This window comes from Ursus arctos, unplaced genomic scaffold (genome assembly GCF_023065955.2).
Source record: "Ursus arctos isolate Adak ecotype North America unplaced genomic scaffold, UrsArc2.0 scaffold_16, whole genome shotgun sequence".
In the NCBI taxonomy this organism is placed as follows: domain Eukaryota; kingdom Metazoa; phylum Chordata; class Mammalia; order Carnivora; family Ursidae; genus Ursus; species Ursus arctos.
Window position 1 is genome coordinate 1,009,304 of NW_026622830.1, and position 17,345 is coordinate 1,026,648.

The window sequence follows — 17,345 nt, forward strand, 5'->3', positions numbered from 1 at the left end:
CCCACGCCCACCCACTCTCATCCCCAGGGTGCACTTGGTCCTGGTCTCGTGACTTGAAAAAAAATTAATTAAATTGGAGAATCTTAATTTCTGTTATTATTTTCTGGTTTTATTAATTTTGATCAGAGTAAGACTTATACTGTTTATCTCTTTCGAGTCCCCAGGGCTGGCGTCAGGTGTGGGCAGGGCCCTCCAGCCTGGCCCCGGGGGCGCCCTCAGCTCCACCGGCAGGTGCTGGTGTGCACGTTTGCCCCTCGGACATGTCCTGGTGGCGGTGGCGGCGGGGCTCAACGCCGGTCACCCTGGGGGGCGCTGTCTGTGGGACGCCCGGGGAGGTCACTGCTGGACGTGACACACTCAGTCAAGAAGGAACGAAACTTCCCCTCGAATCCCAAATCACCAAGTTCAGAATCAATTAGGCTGACCCAGTGCCACTGATCTTGGACTCAGATAATGATTTTTCCAAAAGATTTATTCAGCCAGCAGCATTTAATTCACTGTCTACTAACCTAATTAAAGTGTGCCTCCTTGATTCCCGTCCTTATCCGCGCCTGGCCTCTTGGGTGGTGAGGCCCTTGGGCCTGGTTCCCGGGCCCTCCTCCTGGCCCCGCGTCGCCGCTAGCCCACTCGCCCACCTGTCTGCAGGGAGGGCTTTGCAGAGAGCTTGACCTAGGGTTTCTCCCCAAAGCCCCGCCCTCGTCCTCTCACCAGCCCAGCAGAGGGAACATGTGGCCGGGATGGCCAAGGTGTCCACTGGACTCCAGGTCCCCTCCCTAGGACCCCCTCCCAACCTTATGCTCCCGTGGGCACTTAGCTGGGGTCTGCCTCTGGGGGCCGCCCTTTCTGGGAGGAAGATCCGTTGCTTTTGGAGAGTTTTAAAAGGGTCTGAGACTCCAGGGTCTGCACCACGGGCTCTGCTGTCAGCCTGGTATCCTTTTGCCCAGAATGGAGATGGTGCCACTGTCCTAACCTCCCCAGGCTGTGGAGAGCTGTGGAGCCAGGCAGCCCTGGAGACAGGGGCACAGTGGGCGGAGAGCCGTGGGGCCAGGCAGCCCGGGAGATGGGGGCACGGCGGGGCCTCCAGCGGGGACAGAGCTTGTCAGGGCTCCGAAGCAGAGGTGCCCTTCTCTCCCCACCGTGCCTGGCACTGCCCTGTAGGCTGCAGAGTCAGGGTCTGGGGGCCACACGCCTGGCCTCTCTGGGGCTGAGAGCTTTCTGGACTTGCCCTGTTTAACATCCCCGCAGCCAACCAGGGTTGGCTGCCCCCTCCATGGGGGAGAGCAAGCTCAGACGGGTTCACTGTGCATCTGGGTACCTGGCTGGTGCGGATCCACTGAGGATCCTGACCATGGTCTCCCTCCCAGCCTCCGTGCTGTCCAGGTCTGAGGAACGTCCTGCAGGAGGACATGAGGGGCTGTGACACCAGGTCAGCCATGATGGTACAGCCCCAAAAAGCCCCGAGAATGGGGCCTCTCCCTGGAGTCTCCCCAACCTCCCTGCTCTCTGGCCCCATGACCAGAGACCCTGGGCAGGGCCAGGCTGTGGGGTCCCCCACGGCATTGACATGGCAGGGGTGGCCTGTGCTGGGGACAAAGCACAGGCAGGCAGGAGCCGCCACTGGGAGGGGCTGCGGTGAGCTGCCCACTTAGCATCAACGCCCGTGCTGTGGGTGGCCTGGGGCTCCAGCCCAGCCGGGCATGGACCGTGCTGGACATGGCCCTGTGTCCCCACCTTGGAGTGGAAGTTGGAGGCCCCATGCATCCCTCAGCAAGGCCCCTCAGTGGCTGGGTCCTTGTCAGCATTTGGCAGTGGCCCACGTGGTCTTGGAATAAGAGGGGCTCCCACCCAGGAGCCACGTTGTCCCCAGGGAGTGGTGGCCACAGGGGACGGGGGCAGCCAGGCCCTTGGGGCATTTCCACTGGGCTCTGGATTAGGTGTGAGTGATGCAGTGTGTGGTCAAGCCTAGGTGTTCGGAAGCTCAGCGGCCCTCTGGCCCCTGCTGCTGGAGGCAAGCAGGGCCCCAGAAGGGGAGGAAGCAGGGGCTCGAGTGTCCTCAGGAGGGGAGGCAGCAGCTGGAGGGTCACATGCAAGGCGTGGCCGTGGCTGGGAGCTCAGCTCTAGGGGCCAGCAAACCTGGGCAGGAGGGCCTGGAAGGTGAATGGCTCTGGGGACGATGAGTGTTCAGGGGTCCACTCTGGCAGCTTGTGGGAAAAGCTCCCACTGTCTACTGCACTAGCCTGAGCAAGAGGTAGCCCTCGAGTCAGATGGAGGCCAGGAGCTACCAAGGGTGGCTGTGGTCTCACACAGTGGACCCTGGTTACTCCTAGGGCCAGTCCCTCCTGGGGACATTGCCAGGGGCCATGGCAAGGGGGGTAAGGCTGAAGTGCCAACCTGCACGCACACTTGAGCTCCACTTGGAGATGGTCCTGTATGTGGGGCAGGCTCTGCGTCTGTTTTGCCAGCACTGAGGCACCTGTCTCCAGGTGAGATGGGGAGGCAGCCTGGCTTCCCTTCCACAGCAACAGATGCTGGGTGCCAACGAGGTGACCCAGGCCCCTGCCTGGGACTTGGAGGGCTGTGTTAGCACACTGGTCTTATGAGGAGCTCTGGAGAGAGAGCTGTCCTGTCCCCATGGAGGCGGGGTTGTCACTGCTGGGTACCGTGTGGGCCTGGGCACTTCTGAGACCCTTGGTCGTCCTGTCCCTGTCACTGGGCTGGACTGGGATGTCCAGTCCTGGGTGGGGCCAGCCCCCTGTTTAGGGGAGTTATAGTGGATGCCCTTTCCCTGGGGGTGAGACAAGCCAGGCCTCCCTTTGGAAGGTTACTGCTGCTGATGCCCCCCCCCCCACCCTGTGCACTTTTACTTCAGCAGAGGAAATGGGGGTCAATCCTTCCATGCCTGCTTGCTCTGTGACCTCAGGCAGTTGCTCAACCCTCTCTGAGCCTTGGACTCCGAATCTATAAACCGGATGAAGACCCTCTTCCCGACTTAACATCCTGGGGGTGGGGTCCTCACAGGACCAGGAGGAACCAGGAGGGCCACATGCTAAGTGCATGCGGCCTACACACCTGATGGGGTCCTACCGCAGCGAGCATGGCCATCTGGCACTGCTGGCTCTGGGTCACATGCCTGGGCTGTGCACATGCACATCCATGTGTATGCATGTGTGTGTTGGCATGTCTCTGTGCATGTGTGCACATGTATATGCCCGTGTACACGGATATGCATGCATGTGTGTTTGCCCATGTACATGGATATGCATGTATGTGTATATGTCCTGCACACGGATACGCGTGCATGTGTATAGGCTCGTGCACATGGATACATGTGCATGTGTATGTGCCCGTGCACATGGATACACATGCATGTGTGTGCCCGTGTACACGGATATACGTGCATGTGTGTGTGCCCGTGCACACGGATACACGTGCATGTGTATACGTCCTGCACACGGATATGCGTGCATGTGTGTGTGTCCGTGCACACGGATACACATGCATGTGTATGTGCCCGTGCACACGGATATGCGTGCATGTGTATTTGAAGGCATGCATGCATGTGATGCGTGTTTGTACGTATGCACGCACGTGTGGGAGTGTGTGTTTGGATATGCGCATGCACTCATCTGTGTATGCATATGTGTGTGTTTGGGTGCATGTGTGTGTGTTCATGTATATGTATGTGCAAATGTTGCATGTGCACGTGCTCCGGTGAGCCCTTCTGCCTTCACGATGGCCTCCGCTTAGCGCTAGGGTCTACACCACGCATAGCAGGCACCATGGGTGCTGACGCTGGGCTCCTGGGGCCTTTTTCCTGGGGAACCAGCGTGTGCAGAGCTCACACACCAGTGCGCGTTCCTTGGAGGAAGAACAGACAGGCCTTGAATATACGGCCCTGAGCTGGGAGTGAATAACATTAGTACCCCTGGCGAGGCGGCAGGGTCATAAACATTTAATCTCCACCAAAGGGCAGAATGAAATATTGTTTGATATCATTTTTAATAAAGAGAATAAATTAGGCCTAACTACCAGACGCGTCTTTAACTGACGGTCACCGCTCAGCATGCAGCTCAAATTGGCCAGCAGACGCCTGAGGGGTCGGTCGGGGGCCCATCCACTCCCGTGACTCTGGGCTGCCCCCAGCGCCCCGCGCTGCACCTGCCTGGACAGCTCCGTCGGGGGCCGGGAGTGGAGGCTCGGGAGTGGTCGCTGTTCTTGCGTCCTGCGGCCTGGGTCACTTCTCCGTTTGTTCCTCTTTCTCACTCAGAGAAACCCTTGCCACGATGTCGCGTTATTTCTTCAGTAGCGGATGAGAAACTCCGTATTCAGCAGAAAGCGATGCTTTCTCGCCCGGGAAGGGAGGGAGTTAGGAGCTGCACCCCTCCTCCCGGCACCACGCCCACTGCAGGGCTCGCGGAGCGCACAGCATGATGGGACACCCGCCAGGAACACGCGTGGCCCCAGCCCCCTTACTGTGGCACAGACCAACCCCCATGGTGGGATGGGCCCCGGCCGGCCGGGGGAGGCCCGGCACGCACCCAGGTCGGCTCCAGGCATGCGGCATCCAGGGTCAGCTCCTGGTTTATTTTTACACCCGTGGCCTCTTCATGTGGGCGGAGAATGCAGTTAGGACACAGTGGAATGTTCGACTGTGTTCTGCGGGAGTAAAACAACTCTCGAATTTACTTTGTTCAGAACGGGGTGGAAATATCAAACATGCTGAGACCCCCAGGCTGGGGCTGCATGATTCTGGCACATCTGGATTGTTAGGACTTGCACTGAGCCCCCTCTGTGGTCTTTGTGGGGGGGGGCTCCAGTCGTCCCGCAAGTCCCCGAGTCTGGTCCGTGGGGGCCTGAGTGCAGTCTCAGGTGCTCTGGGTGGCGGGAAGAGAGCTGCCTCTCTGGGGGCTGGCGGGGTCCTCGCTTCGCATGTCAGTGGGTTTTTACGAACCCACGTCTTCGTGCGCACACGCGGAGTGTGATTCCAGCGCCTCCGGAGGGAAAGGAGAGAGCGTTGGTGCTATTCCGGGCGTACAGATGTTTATTCTCCCCCCGCTTCCATGGCTGTCTAGCCGGTGACGGCATAAATAGGACGTGTCTCCTCACCGTCTCCGTGAGCTTTTGTGCTCCGGGACAGCAGCCTATTACGATGTCACGCAGTGGGACAGTAATAACCGCCCGCGAGGGAAGAGGCGCGCTGTGTGCTGCGGGGACGCTCGCTCTTGACGGGCCCAGGGTGGGGGCCTCCCTGCGCCTGGAGTTCGAGACCCAGAGTGGGGCCCGGCGCAGGGGCCTCTGTCCGACAGCCCTGGCAGCAAAGGGCAGGGACCTCAAGGGTCAGGGGGTCAGGAGGTCATCATGAGGTCACCACCATGTTGCATTGGACAATCTACTCTCCCTGGACACAGAAGTTAATTAAAAAGTCTTATAGTGCATTGGGAAGAGAAGGGAATGTTCTCAACTGGACGAAGGGGGGCGCACGAATGCTGGCCTCCCCGCGCTGTCAGGAGCGGCTCAGGGCAGCTCGCGGGGGACCGAGGGGCCAGTGCCGGAGCGCCAGACACAACGGCCCTCGGCAGACGGGACACTGAGCATGGGGACGGGGTCAGCCCGAGGGCGGTCTATGAGGTTCCTGGATTCAAGACAATAAACACAAATCCGCCGTGTTTTACGTACTGACAGCAGAAAGGAAGACAAGAAAGACAAGAAACCCATTTACAGCAGACATCCACACACGAGCCACAGCAGAGTAAGTGTACCGGGTGGCACCCACTGACGGAAACACGGCGCCCCACACGGAGGAATTACAATGTAAGCAGACGCCGGGAAAAACCGCACCCGTGGGACGGAGGGGACGATGTAAAGGTGACAATTGCCCTCAATTTATCTGTAGATTCAAATCCAACGAAAATCCCACCTGGAAGGGGTGCGTGTGCGACAGAGACAGAGAGACGGGGGAGACCGACTTTCCCAGCTGCTTTTGAAATGGGTGCAGAAGGTACAAAAAGCCCAGAATGGGGCAGACGTCCATGAGGACCAGACAGGAGGCTGGTTCCAGAGATGGCACCGCCTGTCAGGGGTGGAGTGGGCGTGACAGGCTCGTGGCGCAGGGAGCAGGTGGGCGGGTCCACGCACCTGCCCACAGAGACACGGCACCGAGGGAAGCTGATGCCCACACAAAGAAGTTAAATTTGTCTCTGCCTCACACACAAATCAGCTCCAGGCGGATGATAAACTTATGTGAAGAGCAAAACTACAAAACATCTAGGGACAGCACAGGAAACCGTCTTAATGACCCCACGATAGGAAAAGATTTCTTAAGCAAGAGCCCATAAAGCATTAGCCGTAAGTGAAAATGTTGACAAAATCGTCTACATTAAAACAATTTTGTTCAGCAGAAGATACCGCAGAACGAAGATACTGTAACTCGTAAGACTGACAAGTCAAAACCAGAAGGTGAGGACCTGCTGGTCAGTAAGAAAAAGACAGCCCCACGGCAAAATGGGCAAAACCCTTGAACGGTGTTGTCCGTCCGCAAGAGCAAAAGCAAGGGGCGCGCAGACGTGACCAGATGTCCCGCCCGGCACGCAGGTAGAGCAAGTGTGGACTGCCGTGGGCGCCCTCCCCGGCCCGTCCAGTGTCCAGGGGCGGGCGGCAGGCCGAACATGCAAGGGAACCCGGCACACCCAGCACAGGGCTCCGCTCGTGCCTGCAAAGCCCTGGCAGCTACCCAGGCGTCCGCCAGCGGCTCATTCGTGAACGGCAGCGTGGGCACGCCATGGAGCGCTGCACCGCCGTGGACCGGGGAGGTGCCATCACCCACCCTCACGGGAATGGACTTTAGAAAGAGTGTTCGGTGAAAGAAGTCAGTCACAGAATCACGTACCAAGAGAGATTCCATTTATAGAGAATTTTAAAATGCTTTATTTAGGGAGCATATACATGTAAAACTACCAAAGAAAGTGGGATCCAGCCGTTCCGCTTCCGGGTTATGTCCGCGAGGATGGAGAGCGGGGACTTGAGGAGACGCGTGCGCGCCCATGTTCACTGCAGCTCTATTCACAACGACCAGGACACGAAGCACGCGTCTGTGAGCAGATGAATGAGCACAGTGTGGTCTATACGTCCACACGACGGAAGACTACCCGAGCTTAAAAAGGAAGGGCATTCTGACACGTGCTACCACGTGGATGGACCTCGAGGACGTCTTGCTGAGTGGAACAATCCAGTCAGTAAAGGACAAGTACTGCATGAGTCACTCACGTGAGGGACCCAGAGCCGTCCCATTCCTGGGACAGAAAGTGGACGGTGGGCGCCGGGCCTGGGGGAGGTGGGGGTGTCCGTGTTTCATGGGAACAGTGTGTCCGTTTGGGAAGGTGAGAAAGTTCTCGAGAGGGATGGGAGGGTGCCATGCAACCATATAAATGTAGTGATATCACCGAACTGTATGTTTAAAAACGGTTAAGATATACATTTCGTGTTGTGCGTTTTACTACGATTTTGTTAATTGAGGGGAAAAGAAAGTGCGGGAACAATGGTTAAAAACACAGGTGGACGTTCTGTCTGGGGTGAGGGCAACATTCTCTTTCTGATCCTGGATGTTCGACTCGCAGTTCCTTTAAAGTGTGTACTTTCTACAGACTCACCCGCGATAGACAGTTCGTGATCCGTGGTGAAACGTTACAGCGAGCGAGGGGAGCCCACCCCGCCGTGCGGGCTGGTCTTGGTGAAATGAGCTGGCCCTGAAGTCCTCGGGGAAGAAGCGACAAGCCCCGAGAGGAGCTCAGTGCCGCCTCCTGCTGAATTCCAGCCCTGCACGCGGGGTCCGGACACAGTGTTCTTGGCGGTCCTGGGACAGGAATGGCAGCCTCAGCACCTGGCTGCCCACTTGCATCTTGGACGTGGAAAATTCGCTAGTTTCTCAGATTTTTCACGTGACGAGATATTTCTCCGAGGAAATGACAGCATATGAGAGCCAGGCGTTGCTGTTTTTTCTTCTGGGAATATCATTGTTGGTTTTGTTTTGTTGTTTTTTGTTTTTTGTTTTTTTTTAAGATTTATTTATTTATCTGAGCAAGAGAGTGAGCGGAGGGGGTGTGTGGAAGGGGCACAGAGAGAGAATATTCGAGCAGAATCCCGCTGAGAGTAGAGCCTGACGTGGGGCTCAATCTCACGACCCTGAGATCATGGCCTGAGCTGAAACCAGGAGTCAGGTGCTCCACGGACTGCGCCCCCCCCAGGCGCCCCTGGGAATACCGTTTTCTGCTTACGTTCTGAACTGACGGCAATCCAGAGGCAGAGAGAAGCCTGCTTGGTGAACGTGCGGCCTCTGAGGGCTCTGCTCTCCACGACCGGCGTCTGCCGGGGGGTGGCTGGCCCCGCGCCACACATCGGAAACGAGGCTCCAGGTTTACAAAAGCAGATCGTCCAGGACCCCCCACAGCCCTCTGCACCCCCCGTTTCCCTGTAACCAGTGCCCGCCCTGCCTGTTACGTTGTTCCAACCGCTGAGCAACATCGATACTCTGTTACTGAGTGAAGTCTCTAGGTTCCCTGGGGTTCGCTCCCCGGGGTGTACAAGCCTGGGACCGTGTCCACGCTCATGCCAGTGCACGGAGAAGTCTCACCGCCCTGAAGTCCCCCGCACTCCACCCGCTCTGCCCGACCCCCACCTCTGTCCACCGCGATCTCCTCAGTTCGGCCGTCGGCAGGCCGTCGTATGTGGGAACCCTTCAGGCTCTGCCTGCCACACTGGCTCTCCCCTCCCTCAGCACCGTGCACGGAAGCGTCCTCCATGGCTCTTCATGGCGTGAGAGCTCATTTCTTCATAGTGCTGAGTGTTCCACTGTTCCTGGGCTTAACCCAGGCAAACGAGGCTCGGGGACCAGCTGGTCAGCACGGACGGGGCCGGCTGCCCCCAGGCTCTGACCCGCCTCTCACTCACAGCCCTCACTGCCCTGAGGACACGCAGCTCCTTTGGTTTGAAGGTCTAGCTCACATTCTCTTGGTGGACCACCATTTCCTTTGGGATCTTTGGGCAGAAATATTTTGTGTCTGTGTCTCTGCTGGCTGAAGGTCCTTGAGCAAGCGAGGGGTCCACCTCAGCTGTCTGTGACGGGGAGGGTCCACCTCACCCACCTGTGATGAGGAGAAGCCCTGATGGTTTGGAAGTATCTTGGGAGGCTGAGGCTCTGGGGAGGCACCAGCGGTCCATTCTGAAGTGTTTTATTTTGTGGTGGCTCTGCTAGCTTCACCCAAGGGTTGCCCACAAGCCCATAGAGCTCTCTCCCCCATGAGATCGGCGGGTGAAGGAGGATGTGGGCTCACGAGGCCCCAGGAAATCAGTCCTGTGCTCAACAGAGTTGGTGGTCTTCTGCTCTCACCTCCTACATTAATATATATTTTTAAAAGCATAGGGGGTGTCTGGATGGCTCAGTCAGTTAAGCATCTGACTCCTGATTCTGGCCCAGGTCGTGATCTCAGGGTTGTGAGTTCAAGCCCTGTGTTGGGCTCTGCGGAGCCTACTTAAAAAAAAAAATTATGGATAGATAGATATTTTAAAAGGCAAATGCATTAATTCCCACCCCCCCCAACTTATAATGGGCTCTTTCCTGTTACGTTTTCAATTACACCCCATCCCTTTCTCATTAGACAGTAGCCCACGTTCATTAAATGCAGAACTAACTTCCCCCGAGCAAAAAGGGCCCGGTTGCAAAGGGTAATGATTGAATTTTCTTCATCTCAGAGAATTTCATTTCCTATCCTGGGGCAATGGGCCTGTAAAGGAACTCCACTCACATGACTCATTTGTTGAGCGCGGAAGCCTCCCTCCAGGGGGCTGGCTGGGACCCACTGCATGCCAGTCCTGTCTGCAGGACCCGGCTGGGCTCTGGGACCGGGACAGCAGGAGATAACAGTGGGGGCTGGCTTGAACCCCACTCACTTGGGCCCCCTCCCATCAGGTGAGGTCGGCCAATGCACTGCACCCGGCAGGGCCCGTGGGTACACGTGCCCCTCAAACCCTCCCGCGTAGCAGAGCGATGCCTCGGGCCTGAGGCTCACCTATTTGCTTTTTCTTCCTAAACCGCTCAGAACCTGTCTGTCACCTGTGGTCTCCAGGCCCATCTGACTTGAGTGCAGGGAGGAGCGGGGCATGGGCAGGGCCGCTGAGAGCAGGCCACAGGAAACAGTTCTGTGTGTCTCACCGAAACCTCACGAACCCACCGAGCCTGTGGGTCTGTGGCCTTCACGTGGCCTCCACCCCAGCAGCAGCTCTCCTGCTCCTGACTTGGTGTGTGAGCTGTTCACTCACTCGCATAATCTCCTGTGACATCCCTGGCCCACCCAAGACCACAGCCCCAGCCCACGGTGCCGCGTGTGCCTCCCCTGCCAGGACGGCCTCCTTGATCTCCCAGGGCTTCCCCTGATAAGAACACACCTAGCCCTGCCCACGTCAGTCTGCCCTCCCTGACTCAGCTCGGTGTTGTAGCTTCAGCCTCCAGGACCTGCCCTGCCTCTGCATTTTGTTACGTGGCCGATTCTGGGGAGAGGTCTCAGGGCCACAGAGAAGGTCTGGGCATCATCACCCCTGTCCACAGCCTCCTCATCCATAGCTGCTCAGTCCCCCGTGTGGATCACCTCCCTCCCTGCCTCTGCCACCACCTGCCCCAATGCCAGGTGGCATTCACTGGATTGGACATGCAGCCAGCAGCAGGGGACACCAGGCAGAGCTGACCGGGGGGGAGACAAGGTTTGTACAGACAGATCGAGTGAGGCCACGGCTCCCTTAGTAAATGGCTGCTTTGAGTGTGGGGGTCAGAGGGGTTCCTGGGCACATGGGAGTCAAGGAGCGCCCAATGCAGGGCACCCACACGCAGGCTCCCTGCCCTGTGTCAGGAGGGGCGAGGACACACAGGTGCATCTTTAGCCTGCCGAGAGCACCCTCGAATCCGGGAGAGACCGTGTGGGTGAAGACAGGACGCGGGGGAGAGAGGATGGAGGTAGGTACAGGGCGGGCTTGCCGTGGACTAGGGTAGCTGGGGCTGCGTCGGAGCCCCTAGCCCACCAGGCGGGAGAGGCATTTGCTGGTGGGGGACTGGCAGTGGCTGAGGTGCCGTCCGACAGTCTGTCGGTCCGCAGCATGGGTGTCCTGGCTGTGTCTACCCTGAGACAGCGTCAGGGCCTGGTTTGAGGACACAAGACATCATCACCGGGCCGGAGCATTCCCATGAGCCGGGGAGGCCCGGACTCCTCACCGGAGGGTCCACAATCCATCCCCCTGAGCTCCTGTGCCGGGCTCTGCATGCCCAAATTACAGGGTTCGTGACATGACCGTGGGCTGGGGACGGCCACTGTGTCAGTAGTGTGGAATTACTTAGTGTGGAGCCGAAGATGGCGGGTGGGGAGAGGGGCCGGGGGAGGGGCAGGCGGGGTCAGAACTAAGCGCTCTGTTTCCTCCCCTGTTTCTGGCTGGGGTGCTTCTGCCAGGGAAGGCCGCCGTTGGGGCCAGGGTGGCAGATAAAGCACGGGATAAGGTTGGATGGGGTTTCAGAGACACAAGAGGCGCGCCTGTACTATAAGGATGTACTGAAATCCTCGTTTAGCTGGGCACCACCCATTTTCAGTCGCCCACCCTGGCGACCCTCTCAGTAAAGGGGCTGATGCATCGGGAGAGGCCGGCCTCTGCCTCAGTTAACTGGCGGGTGAGGCTGGGGAGGCTGGTCCTGCGGCAGGGGCGGGGTCCCTGGCTCTGCTCCCCGCCGGGAACCCACAAGGAGGAGGGCTGACCAGAGCGGGTAGGTAGGCCCGGAAACTTCTGGGCCAGGCTGGGACCTTGAGAGCCTCGTCTGGACCGCACCGAGCTGTGGGTGTTTCTGGACACTGAAGTGCATGCACGCGGACCTGGGCATGGACCGTGAGCTCCAGGCCAGGCAGCCGGACCCTTCCTCTCCGAGTTGGTGACAGAAGGAGATGTGGTCCTGCAGAAGTTTGTCACCGTCCTTCTGATAAGCATCTGCATACGGTTGGGGTCATACGACACGGGCAGCAAAGCAACAGCCCGTCCTCATCCAACCCCCGAACCGGCGATGATGTGAGCTCACGAGGCACTGGCGGGCGTGGTTAGGGACCTGCAGATGAGAGACGATCCTGGACCCCCGGTCGCCTGACATGACCACAGGGCCCTTGCAAGAGAAAGGGGGCAGGAAAGCCCCAGATAAGCCAAGGGAGCAGAGGTCGGTGCAAAGTGAGGGAGGGGCCGCACAGGGACTGTGGTCTCCAGAAGCTGGGAAAGGCCAGGCACAGTCTCCACTGGGGCTGCACATCTCCCTGCCTGTGAGCCCACACACACACAGTGATGTCTGCACATATGTGCACGCCTGTGCGTGTCCGTTGAGGCCCCGAAGTGCACAGAGCCAGCTGGCCCCCTTCAGTACGAGTCCCCACGGAGGGTTGTAGCCAAACGAACATCCCATGTTCAACAGCCTAGGCCTGGACGGCGCCCCCAGCACCACGAAATACCCGGCCAGAGCTCGACCCCTGCAAACCCGCCCCCTGTGAGCGAGGGTGCTCTCCAAGGCTGGGGGACCCCATTGTGACCAGGAAGGCAGCGTGGCCTCCCTGCAATGGGGGCATTCGTCTGGGCTCTGGGGGGAGAAAGGGTCCAGATCCCTGGGGTCATCACCTGCTACCGGCTTGGGGAGGCACGATCACGGGGTGACGGGCGCACTCATGAGCGCTATGGGGGCCCAGAAATGACGCCCCGGCCGCCCCCGAGACCCCCACTGGCATCCCTTAGTGCCCACAGGCCCACGTCAGCCTTCACATGTGGTCTCAGGAATGGCAGGTAGGGCTGCTTTTCTCTAAACAATAGGACCCCCCCAACCCCGTGCCACGTAGTGCCAGGGCCCAGCAGCCCCTCACGCATGGCGTGTGAACATACGTGTGTATGTGTGTGTGCACATGTGTCAACCTTTTATCCGAAGGAGAGCTTCCCGAACGCAGCCCAGAACACCGGCCAACGCCCCTGAACCGTAGCAGCGGTTGACCGCTGGCACCAGGGCAGAGCGCGGCCGCCCCGCAGCGAGCAGAGCGCCCCATCCTCCCCACGACGTGCGGGCTCAGCCTGTGTCTGTAGACACAAAGGTCGGGTCCCCTCAGAGTCAGGGTGGGTTCTGGTCTCAGGGAGAAGGGGTGGCCCCTGGGCTGCCAGGTGGCGGTCTGCACCCGGTGACCTGGCCCAGAGGGCCCACGGGCCTGTGTGTTGCCCCCACCCTTTGTGGACCCCGTGGGGCCCCAACCAGGGCATGGGGGGGAGCCTTTGTGCAGCGTGGCCTGCACCTCCCCGCCTGGTCCTGCCATGGCCGTGGGGGGCCCACAGCGTGGCCAGCTCCCTCTCCACAGCCCCTGCCCCCGCCTGCTCAAGGTGCCAGTGGCACCCGGTCGGACTCAGGCCTCCACCCCAAATGGGCGTGTTTCAGGCACTGGGGATGGGGAGACCACCGGTGGGTGGGGGGCAGTTTCCTGGGGTCTCTCTCTCTCTCTCTTTTCGTTTTAAAGTTTATTTATAATCTCTACGCCCAACGTGGGGCTCACACTCACCACCGTGAGATCAAGAGTCGCAGGCTCCCCGACTGAGCCAGCTGGGCGCCCCTCCTGGGGTCTCTTACAGGAAACAGCTGACGAGTCCCCTGACACCCCCACAGAAGAGCCTCAGGAAAGCCGGCTGCAACGTGTTCCGAGGGCCTCGCCCAGGGCTACTGGGGACTGAGAGGGCAGGGCCGTTGCCCCACGACCTGGTGTCCCTGAGAGCTGGGGGGGGGGGCCTTAGGAGAGAGGACAGCCCCTCCCAGGACAGAGGCTCAAGGGAGACATCCCCCCGATGGCCTGGTCATCCCCACGGCTGTGTGGCAAGGACTCCAGTGACCTGCAGGGCAGCTGGAGGAGAAGGGGCTGCAGGAGTCGGGGTGGGTGCCGTGTGGGTCCTCCTGCAGTCCCGGCAGGGCCCAAGCTATGGGTGCAGAGGCGGAAAGTAGCTTCTCCAGGGTTGGGGTTTGCAGTGAGCACAACAAAATCCAGGCCGGGAAAGCGCATGTCTGAAGGAGCAGCCTGACCACGTGCCCCAGACTCTGAGCCGGGGGAGGACAGGTGACCAGGCACAGGGTCTGGTGGGATGGGAGGTGGGCTAAGGCAGGACGCGGGACGGGGATGGTGGACGGTGGGGCTGGTGGGCCCTTCTGATCTCAGTGCCACGACGTGCAAGCCAGCGCCTGGAGAGTCCCAGCGAGGCGCAGGCCCTCAGGGTCAGGGAAAGGCCAGGGCGAGAGTCATGCAGGGCCTCCTGCACCGGACGAGGCGGCCTGTGTAGGGGTCTCCCCAGCCAGCCCCCTGCAGGGTGGGCACTAAGCTGGCACCCTGCTGTCAGCCAGGGTGCAAGGGCATTTGCCGAGTCTGGCTTGAATCCTGCTGAGGCGGTGGGGCTGGCTCCAGTCTCATCCGTGGAGGAAGAAGGGGAGGTTGGCAGGTGAGAGGGTGCCGAGGGCCCCTGAGTTGCCACACGGCCAGGCTGGGCCCCGGGTGCTGGCCTCTGCTGCTGGCACCCGGCTCCCATCCTGGTGGAGGAGGAGCTGTGCCACCGACACCCTCCCCCGCGGCTTTCCTCCTCCAACAGCTGACCCAGGGCCGCAGCCTAGGATGGCTGTGGACAAGGTGGCCTTTCAGGCTGGTGACCGAGGGGCTGGCACGGAGGGCCTCGCTCTCTCTGGAGCGCCCGTTTCTCACTGTCGCTGGGGTCTGTGGCCGGTCAGGCCAGCTCTGCAGGCTGCTCGAGCGCTCCCTGCATCCGTGACCTGTGAGCTGTGGGAAATCAAGGCCACTGGGGCCCCCCTGGCCCCCCCCGACACCCACCAAGCATTGCAGTCCTGTGCTGAGTGTCCTGGGGAGGCTCCAAGGGCTGCCCTGCGCCCGGGGAGCTGCCTCGCCCGGCACAGAGGCCTCAGAGCCACGGCACATCCAGGACCCGCTGCAAACGTAACCGCGTGTGCAGGAGGGGCCGCCGGAGAGCAGAGCCACTAATGAGGTTGGTGGGAGGGTGGCCTCGTCTCATTAGCTCCGGCGGGCTGAGTCTGCCAGGGAGGAGCGATGAAGGAGATTGCTTTTTTTTAATTACTCTGTTAATTGATATAAAACAAAAAGGACTCAGATTAGTTGCATGCAATTAGCAAATTAATTCTCGGCAATTACAGACTTAATAATGGAGCGGCTTGGTGGTCACATGTTGGGCTCTGCGGCTTATCGATCGTGTTTCTCTGAGAGAGAGATTTATGGAGAAGGCATTACAGGCAGAGGCGGAGTGCGCCTGCAGAGGGCCCCTCGGTGAGGCGTTGCCCCCGCCCCCGCGGCTGGCAGCTCCAGCCGACCCGGGACGTTCCAGGGCTCCTGTGTGGGGCCGGGTAGAGGCAAGGCCCGTGCGTGTGCCTGCGGGTTGGGGGTGGGGGACGCTGCGGCCGTGGTTGTCTTCGGGGTCCTGCCTCTGCCCACATCTACCACACACAGCTCCGCTTGAACGCAAAAGGGCTGGAGGCCTCAGACCGGATGGCGGCTGGGCACGCGGTACATGCCCGTGTGCGCGTGTGCGTGTGTGCCTGTGTGTGTGTGTGTGTGTGCCCGTGTGTGTGCCCTTGTGTGTGCGTGTGCACGTGTGGTCAGGGCCGGAGCCGCTCAGCCCCCGGAAGCGCTGCTGGCCCAGCACACCCCGTGCCCGGGTGACCACCTGCCAGGTGTAACGTGCTGGGTCAGCTGTCCCCAGGGTACAGGCGACAAAGGGATATTGCCTGCAGAGGTCATGGTGCTGGGGGTGGACCCAGACTGAAATTTGGACCCTGCAACCGCCCGGCAGTAACCTCCGGGCCTTCACGTCGCTGTCTGTGAATGGGACGATGCCCCCGTGTCTGGCCGTGTGAGTGCTGACATGTGGGATGGGGTCTGCTCAGCAGGGACGGCGTCCCCTCTGCCTCCTCATTGCTGTTGCAAATCGTGGGCAACAAAGGGTAGGCACTCCCATCCCTTCCTGCCATAGCAGCTGTGGGCCTGACCCGGCCACTCCCCGGTCAGTAGAGGCCCTCCTGCCGTCCCCAGGCCATGCCCCCTCCCGCAGAAATGGCCACCCTCCCGCCACCCCCGTCTTCCAAGGTCTGTTCTGCTCCCCAAGCATCCGGCCGGAGCTCCAAGAAGAATCCCCGCATTCTTCCAGGTTCCTTGCTGTCCATGGGCTGTTGGGCTCTCAGCTTAGGTGTTCCCTCTTCTGGGAAGCCCTCCCTGACTGCGTTCCCCTGCCAGGCTGAGTGGGCATGTGACCCTCCACGAGGCTGCCCATGTCCAGGGTGGGGGTCAGTCAGCGGCTCGGCTGGCCCTGTGCCGCTGCCCTGCACAGATCCGCCATGGCCGGGAGCCCCCTGCTCTCCATATGCACTGGGTGAGCAGGTGGGATCCCAGCACCAGCCGGATTTCCCCCAAACCCCCAAAGCAGGAAGCACCCCGCACCCAAGGAGAGCCCAGCGGCCTGTTCCAGGCCCCCAGCCATGGTGGGCACTGGCTGTCCTATAGACCGAAAACTGAGAATAGCAGGAAAGTGTCCCAGGGGCACAGCCCCCAGGTGGGGGTCACTACAGCAGCCTGGAGGGGGGCCTGGGCCCCAGACACCCTTTTCCCTGCGGGAGCCACGCTGGACCCAGTGTGAGGGGTGGCGCCCACTCCCCCACGTCTGGAGGAATGCGGCCCCGTCTATACCCGTGTGTGTGACTGCACGGCCTCACCGGTGACTTTCCCAGGACACCTGTCGTTACAGAGAATGACGCGCTAACTGCTTCCAGATGCCGAGCCTGTCTGGCAAGCGCGGTAATCCCACAAGTTGTGGGCTATTACGTGGCGGAAGGTCGACGGCTGCTGTGGGATGAGAGCGCGTATGCCACGGAGGCAGAGCTTCCTAACGGCCAGGCGTTCGGCATTAACTCAGTCCCAGGGACCCATAGTTTGCGTCCCTCAGGCTGTGGGGACGTCGCTGCCGCCATCTGTGATGAGAGCTGCGTGTGGGAGCCCAGGGCAGATCCGGCCGCATCGTTGGGGCTGCTGCGGATGCGGGGAGTGTCCCTCTCCGTCAGGACACTGTTCCGTGCGGTGGCTTTCTCTCTGGGCTGCTGTCCCCGCCTGGCCACCCCCGCGTCTGTGGTGTCCCCTGACACAGGCTCCCTCGGGCTGTAGGTGCTCAGACAGTTGTCGGCCTGCAGCCCTGGCACCAGGTGGACAGCGAGCTCAGCCCCGGGCAGGCAGGTGACACCAGTGCCAAGCCAG